The sequence below is a fragment of the Terrapene carolina genome, unplaced genomic scaffold (assembly GCF_002925995.2).
Source record: "Terrapene carolina triunguis isolate 2854851 unplaced genomic scaffold, T_m_triunguis-2.0 Scaffold84, whole genome shotgun sequence".
In the NCBI taxonomy this organism is placed as follows: domain Eukaryota; kingdom Metazoa; phylum Chordata; order Testudines; family Emydidae; genus Terrapene; species Terrapene triunguis.
This window is the reverse complement of record NW_020664435.1, coordinates 40,328,196-40,336,552: the sequence shown is the minus strand read 5'-3', so window position 1 is coordinate 40,336,552 and position 8,357 is coordinate 40,328,196. Positions and strand designations below refer to the sequence as shown.

At 42.2% G+C, this 8,357-nt stretch overlaps 1 non-coding gene across 1 annotated transcript; it reads left to right on the top strand.

Annotated features, from left to right (window-relative positions):
- Positions 1-207: 207 nt before the first annotated feature.
- On the top strand, positions 208-281 carry TRNAN-GUU. Its single transcript has one exon. It is a non-coding gene; the product is annotated as a tRNA-Asn (tRNA).
- The last annotated feature ends 8,076 nt before the right edge of the window (positions 282-8,357 follow it).

Here is an 8,357-nt window from a genome sequence, read left to right as displayed (position 1 = left end):
CTTACAGATTTCGTACAAAAAGAAAACCTATAATACCCTTCCTTTCTCCCTACCAAGTAATTTTAGGTGACTAGATTTAACAGTCAAAGCTTGTGTTTATTTAAATTCAGCATACGTTATTTTATAGAAAACCGAGAACATTTCTTGATGATAGTGTCAGAGACTTTAGTACTTATCAGCTTTTCTGGAAAACTTCTTTCCGCCGGAGTCTCTGTGGCGCAATCGGTTAGCGCGTTCGGCTGTTAACCGAAAGGTTGGTGGTTCGAGCCCACCCAGGGACGCGATTGTCTTTTGCTTCTCCCCGCAAGAGCCGCCCTTTTGTACAGGTGAAGGGGGCTCCACTAGAGCCCGCGGCGCAGCAGCCGCCCCCTGTTGCAGAGCGGGGCGCTCCCCCAGCAGGCGAGGGAGAGCCCTGGGCTGCAGCAGCCGCCCCAGCGGCAGGGACGATTATTTCCCGTCCCGCACCATCCCTGGGGCGCCCCGGCCCCGATCCCCCCGACACTTTCTGCCGGGCAAAGACTCCCCGTCCCCTCCTTGCTGCAGAGGAACACCCGCCCTGCCGCGCTCCCCCGGGGGGCCCTTAGGGGACCCCTCCCTACCCCTCTTCCCCCCAATCTCCGCCTCCTCCCTCCAGGACCCCGCTGATCCCCACCTCCCTGCAGGGCCCCCGCTCTCCTGCTTCCCCTCCTGGCTCCGCCGCTGCCCATCTCCCCCGGTTTCCCCACCACCATCCCAGGGCTCGCCTGATCCCCCCTGCTCCACTTCAGCTGCTTTTCCGTGAGCCCCGAGCGTCCAGCGCCTTAAATTCCCTGCAACAAACTCTTCCCCGATGCTGCAGGGGGTGAGGAGGGGGCAGTTTATTTACCTCTCCAGTCCGATCTAAAAGGGGACAAGAAAATCCTCTTTAAATGTATGATACTGATAGTAATGGATAAAGTACTGATCATGAGTCATTAGGATCGGGGCTTCAGGAAACGTTGCATTTAAGTCAGTCTTGTGGCTGGCCTGTTACAACCGAATAATGTACACTGGAGCCGAAGCTCTAAGGGGAAAAATCCAGTTCCAAAAGGGATTATTATTTATTATCAAAGTTAAAATGCCCAGCAACGGATCTGGACGCTCTACGAAGACAGCAGCAACATTTTACAGTATTTAAAATACGTGCTTAAATAACCAGCGGGGAGGGGGAGCAAGAAGCGAAGATGCCAAGGAAACATCTTACATAAGAGGGTCGATAGGCAAGTCGAGCCAAATTCACTTTCAGCTGCAAATGTCTCCGCAGGAGCATTTGAAATCGGTCTGGACAGTCCCCAAGCAGCAGTTGTAGGTTTGTTAAACTCTCTTAGAATACGTTTGAATCCCCTCTACACGTTTTATACCGGAGCTGCAGCTATTTTCAGGCCCGTTTTCTTCCCTCCTTGAGCACCAGCTCATCAGCCTTCAGCTGGCCGGGTAAAGTGTTTCGCATAAATGAATGTTAAAAGCAATTACGTTCGAAGCTTCACCTAAACGTATCCATTAGGAGTTGGCACCTTTACCATATTTTAGCCCGTGACCAGATTCAAAGAAGTTTTTCATTGGGTGCAAATACGGCTGTTTTCGAGATGAGCTTCTGAAAACTCTGGTATGATCTACTTACAATTTAGAGACAACAGAATTCATATTAAAAATAGACTACTTCCACGGTAAAGTTGTACTTCACAGATCTTTCTTTTCAGTGTGTCTGTTTTAAATAAAAACATACAGTTTTCTCAAAAGTCATGTCGGGCTGCTACTCTGAAAACTCTCCAATGGTGACAAGATATGGCCCTGGCTAGCTGGATTAGATGTTGACAAAACTGTATTTTGAAAAAAATTAAAAATCAATTAAAAAGGAATGCAGTCAAAAACTTTAAAATATATCTACAGCAATTTGCTGGCATTGTTTTCTCTCGTTTAGGTCTTTTAAATTTCAGCAAACCATTCTGAAAAATTGGCACCCACAGGTCATGTGCAGACAAACAGTATAAACATGTTTCACTACAGTACCAAGCAATTATAGCTGACAATGTTTTATTTATAAATAATTCCTACCCAATAGTGGTATTATTATTTTAATAATCATTTGAATACATGTTATTCTTGTTGTTGTTGCACATTATTTCCAGAAAAGCATCAAGCCCTGTGGCATTACATTAACTGCATTTGGCAAAAGCCGGGTATGTGAATAGAGATTTAAGTATATATATACATATACTGTATATATATATATATATATATGTTTGGATTTGTACATTATTTTCGTATGCTATTTAGGCATGAAAGGTTTACACACAATCACAACTCTTGAAATGTGAATGTATGCCGCTATGGCAGCATTTATAGAAAGGCAGAGTGGTAGCAATAACTTAGGAGTTAAGGTTTTATAAAAACTTAGGAGTTAAGGTTTTATAAAACCTTAGCTCCTAAGTTAAGACCTACAAAACTAACAAGGGGAAGGAAAATGAAACCATAAAACACGTCTTGTTTTCTAGAGTAAGTCATAGAATACCTTTCATATATGTGTATTGTTATTTACCTCATGGACTGCAAATCCTGCCCCAGTTAGAACATTGTGTTGAGTAAATATGTCTATAGAAAAAATGTTGAAACATATTTAGCCAGTATAGCATAATTGTCCTTATGTATATGTGTAATATACACAGAAAAAAGATATTTCAAATGCCTTTGATTTGTACAACTGTACAACTAGACATGTAGGCAATACTTAGTAAAACTAACGTTATAAAGGTAGTTACAAAGCTTGTGCATTCAAATTTATGCACTGCTTCAGTTTACAAAAGCACCCCAACCCATCTGCCCACCAGCTAATTAAAATCAAGGGTGTGTTGGGGGGGGGGAGGGGAGAGAAATCTGGAAAATGTTTTGTGGGGGAGGGAGTAGAACCCATGTAAGAGCGAGGCGAAATATATTTATTGATCAGTAAAGCTTCCCCTTATCAAGCATGAAAAAAGCTCATTTTAATTTGCTGATGAACACAAATAAAATATGTTTCCTAAATGAATTAATTTTATTCAAATTCAATTGAGAAGAGATACTGTGATATAAATATACCTAGTAGTAATGTTTGATAATTTTTATGACTTGATACAAGCGAAGTGACCTTATCCATAACAAAGATAAATGTATTTAAATTCCAGCATCATGTTCTGTATCTGTCTGCTCTGATACTTTACTGAAACGGTTGAAGGTTTGAAATGAACTGTCGAAATGCTGAAAAGAAATGAGAATTACGCAATACTGAAGGCAAGAGAATCTCTCAACTGTCTATTATATTGTTACACAATTTTTGCAATAATAGACACTAATATAATCTGTTTTATCTATCCGTGCACACACACTTGATGATCGGGAGACTTTAATGAAGACACATTGATGGCTCAGACGGGACAGCAGAAAGCAAAGTTCAGTGGACAACTGGTCGGTTTGTATTGATACTGCTTCTGCTTTACGTTGATGTTTCATCCTGCCCACCTTCAGCTTTTCCTTCGGTAACTTGTCGGGGCCATCCTATAAATCCTTTCCTCACCCGCTGATCTCTGCCGTAACCCCCCCCCCCAATACTTTTCACCCCTTCCATGTTGTCTGCTGCCCCCCATTCTCCCCCCCACCCCCCCGCGCATTCCTTTCTGTTCACGGCATTTGCAGAAGTGACCCCACAGCAGTTTGTCTGGCTTCCGCGTTAATCACTTGAGTGACTCGGGGCGCAGAGTTCGCGCAGGGCTGGTTGTTACACGCCCCGGCCGCTTTTCGCTGGCTCGTTTCTGATTGCGGCGGTGTTTGCAGGGCTATTGTAACCGGCGGGCGCGGGGTCCCCCCCGCCCCGGCCACAGCACTGGGTTGGCGCTATAATAAACCCTGTCATGGGCAGCCAAATCCTGAGCTTGCTCCATATTCCTTCCCGGCTCGGCCAAACTGCGATTGCCCCGGGGGGTGCAGCCCGAGGGAACACCCAAGGCCCCTCTGCCCCCTCCCACAGACAACGCCACGGGAGGGGCCTAAGGCGGGCAGGAAACTCTGCCAGGCTCCCCTCGCTCGCGGAGCCCCGGTCGGGGAGGTGCGGGCTGTGCAGGCCTCGCCCCGCCGGGCCCCGGGAACCCTCCTTCCGCACGGGCCCAGCAGCATCCTGCTCCGCCGCCCCCTCCCCCTGGCAGCAGGCTCCCGCTGGGGCTGCGCTGCCATTGGCCGAGCCTCCCTGCAGCTGCTCCGTAGCGCGCGTGGAGGGGAGCCAGGGGCTTTCGGCAGGGAATCCAGGTGCCGAGGAGGGGGGCGGTGTGGTAGAGAGCCCCGGCCCCGGCCTCGCCCCCTCCCGCCCCACGGAGCCCCCGTGCGCGCTGAGCACCCACAGAGGGGCGCCCACGCGGCGCCAGGGATGGGAGATCACGCTACAGATGCGGCCCTCCCCCCCCCGCCCCCGTCTGCTGCGAAAGGGGGGAGACATGCACTGGGAGCACCCCCCCTGCCCGCACTCATGGCTCTCCAGGAGGCAGTCCAGACCTGGGGATTGGGCCTAAGATTTGGACCACAAAGACAGCCGGAGAAAATCATATTCAATGGATATTAAACGTGATTTCTCTGAAATGAACAGAATATTGCGGTGTGCTTAATGTAACATTAAATCTGAACTACTGTACCCTTCATCGTGTGGGTCCACTAAATGGCTGTGTGTATTTTACCTAGGCTACATACGGTATTTAAAATCACATTAGATTATACCTCTGATCAAAATAGCACAATAAAAGGTATATCAATTTATAACCTAAAAAGTATATTTTTAGTAACTCTTTTGAACTTTTGCCAATATCTAATTATTTGAGAGGCAGATTAGATGTGGAATAAAATATTCATAGACTGAACAAAGAAGAAGATCTGAAAGGTTTGAATCATGAAAAACAAGAGCTCCCTGAAAGGGTGCAGAAAACAGCCATCTTGAATATTTTAATCTCTGGCAAGTGTTTCTTTGGAACAAAATGGATGTTGGAGGGAAACAGCACAGTTAACTTTACTGTATCCTTCTATTTCTAACACCATCCCTCTCACAGAATCCAGCTGGTACGAGGCAGTGAAACTAGAAGGAATGCCACAGCTTATTATCTATATAAAATTGTAATAAATAATCATAATAATATGAATAGTATGGTCTGGAAATTAGTATCTCTGTAATTTTTTCACATGATTTATATTGATTTGTTTGCATCAGTACATACAAGTCACATGCAGTACCACAAAAAACATTGTTAGGACTCACTCAGTATAAACAAGCAACTGCTATATGTTTACCAAGAACACAGTTGTAAAATTTTTTCACTTTTAATATAACAACACGGTGTTGCTTTTATGAGGCCTGATCCAGCTCTCACTGAAGTCAAAGGAAGGATTCCTATTTATTTATTTGGAAATTGGGTCAGGTCCTTGGTTAGAGGTTTGTGTGGGTATTCATGATATGAACCATTATTTTTAGGAATTCATCAGTTGGCCATTAAAAAATTACTCTGGGCTAAAATTAAGCATAGAAGGTCCTCAAGATTTTTTTTCCTTTTTACCAAAATTCAAAAATAGCTATTCAAGTTGTTTTTTAAACTGCAGGGGAGAAAAGTAAAATATGTACAGCTTAGTGCTTTTAGATGCTTTATTTTTCCCCCTTGTAACTGAAAAGTAGCTTCCTTTTTTAAACTAAGATTCTGAAGGCTGTTAATCTCAACTGTGGATTCAGGCCTTTGCATATTTAAAGGAATAAATTATTAAAAACAACCAACATTGGGGATAGGCAGGAACCAAGGGGGTCTTGGTGGGGACAGAGATAAGTCAGAAGTTAAGACACTACAGAAGGCTCACAGTGGCTTGTTCCATGTGAATTTTTTTCTTCTTCACTTTGCTGGTTACTGTTTACTTACCTTGGACCTACTCCCTCTGTGGATAAGCTTGGCAGGAACAATGTAGAGAAATATGCTATCGGGAGCTAAAAGAGGGAGTGCTAGACTAGACAGCTGAAGAGTGCTGTCTACGGATTAGAAAATAGGACTGGGAGTAAGGATTGCTGGATTTTGTTTTGACTTTGCCACTGACTAATTGTAATCTTGAGTAAACCACGCAGGCCAAAATTTGCAAATTTAGGTGCCTAAAGCTAGGCTCCTAACTGAGTGATCTGATTTTTTTCAAAGATTTTCAAAAGCTGCACTCATTCTAAAAATCAGATTGCTTATGTTAAGTGCCTAAGTATGGATTTAGTTGTATAAGTTTAGGCACACAGATGTGAAAAATTTTACCTTCACCTCTTTGTGCCTTATTTTCCCCCCATCTGTAAAATGGAAATCGAAATATTTCTCAACTCTTTCAAAGGAGTCTTGTGAGACTTCATTAATCTTTTGAGAGCCTGTGGGTGAAAGGCTCTATAAAATCAAGCAGCGTGCTCATGACTTTATAAAACATAAGCAAGCAGAAACCACGGGAGAAAAATAATTTTGGAAAATACAGGGAGCAAAATTGATAAAATACAAGTGATAAGTACTTAGATGCAAAAATTGAAAACGTGTGTTATAAGAAAACAAATGCACAGGCTAGAATAGATAACCTGGAAAAGCAGACACTGATTTCTTGGTGCAAAATGTCTTAAAGGACATCTCTCATTCTAAAAACATAAACACTGTTTTGTTAAAGGCAAACAAATTGTTGTACTGTCATCTAGAAAATATGAAGAACTCAATTAGACTGAATAATGTTGGGAGTTTTGGGATTGTCGTTGGGCCCTGAGGAGATAGTCACCATCGGATTTGTAGGAAGGTTAAGCTCCTGCATTGAAATGTCGCTGAGAATCCGATTTATGTGGGAAAGGTATTTAGGATTCCAGGGAGGAAGCAGAGTGCAGAGAAGGACTAAGGAAGTATTCTTCTTATACTTTGTTTGTCAGACCTGAAGGACAGAGACACAATGATCAAAGCAGCCAAGGAAAAACATGATTTTTTTTATGATGATTGTAAGGGCAAATGTTGCGTGAAAAAAATATATAAACAGGAGAAGAAAAACAGAATAATGTTATTTGTCTATATAACAATAATGATTTTGTACATTTGAAAAAAGGTATTTATCCCATTATCATTTTTCTGTGGCATGATCAATTTTTTTTCTCCCTGTTATATGCTATACTCCCTCACTGTCATCATAAACTTTGATAAAAAAAAAAAAAGCCTGAGAGCTAGATTGTGCCTAGCTATGCATGGATGCACAAGGGAGAGAAACAAAGGTGCAGAAATTCTTCCACCTACATACCCTGCACAGGGGCCAGGCACAGTCTGCAAACCCACAAAGATCTGAGGCTCTAGTGGTAAATACTGAACAGCACATTTGAATTATGTAGATAGGGTAGCTTCCTCATTTTGCTTTTTTGCTGGGTCATTTCCACTTTGGGTTCAGCAAACAAGGACCCTCTATTAAGTATTTCGTAGAGCTGGGCATATAATTGGTAACAAATAATTTATTCAATAGACTGAAGGCTTGTATATACACAGTTTTTGTACCAATTTAACTATATTGATTTGAAAACAATATAGTTACACTGATGCAACTCCTTAGTGTGGATGTAGTTATACCACTATAAAGGTGTTTCTAAACTGATACTGATATAAAACCTGTATGTGCTATCATCAGTTAGCCACCTTTTCTGCCCACAAATTATCTGCAAACACTTTATTAATTTTTTTCATATTTGTTATTCAAATTATTTGCCAAATTATTTCTCAGAATATTTCTTGGTCTACTATAGATTGCTTGGGAACAGTTAATTGTTAAATAGTTAAAGTAGTCATTATTCAAATTTCAGGCTGTGTTGGCTAGTTTTAATTGGACACATAGTTCACGTGGTACCATTTCTGTTCCCTGATCGGATGAGCTGAATATTCTGAGACTCAGGTGTGAATGCTCACATTTACAACACAAAAAATGTACTTTCCACAAATATTCTCTATGATTCACATGAAATGTGCTGTTTCTGTGAACATTGCTACTGGTAAGTAGTTGCTAGTATATTCTGGGAAAATAAACACAGAGTCTAGCACAATGGGGTTTAACTTGGTTGTGGTCTTTAGGTGCTACCACAATATAAATGTTAAATAAAAATAATAATAAGAGGCTGAAATAAAGTTGGTGCAAATTCAGTATTATATTCAAGCCAATATTAGCAGGAAATGTTTTGTTGTATTCACCTGGCTCCAGTATTCAGCATTCGTTGGTGGGGTCTGGTTTTTGCAAGCCCTAAACTAAAAAGGAAAACTGTTCTTTTTCCCCTTCATTTTCCTTAATCTCCTTTGAGTCGCATGTGGAAG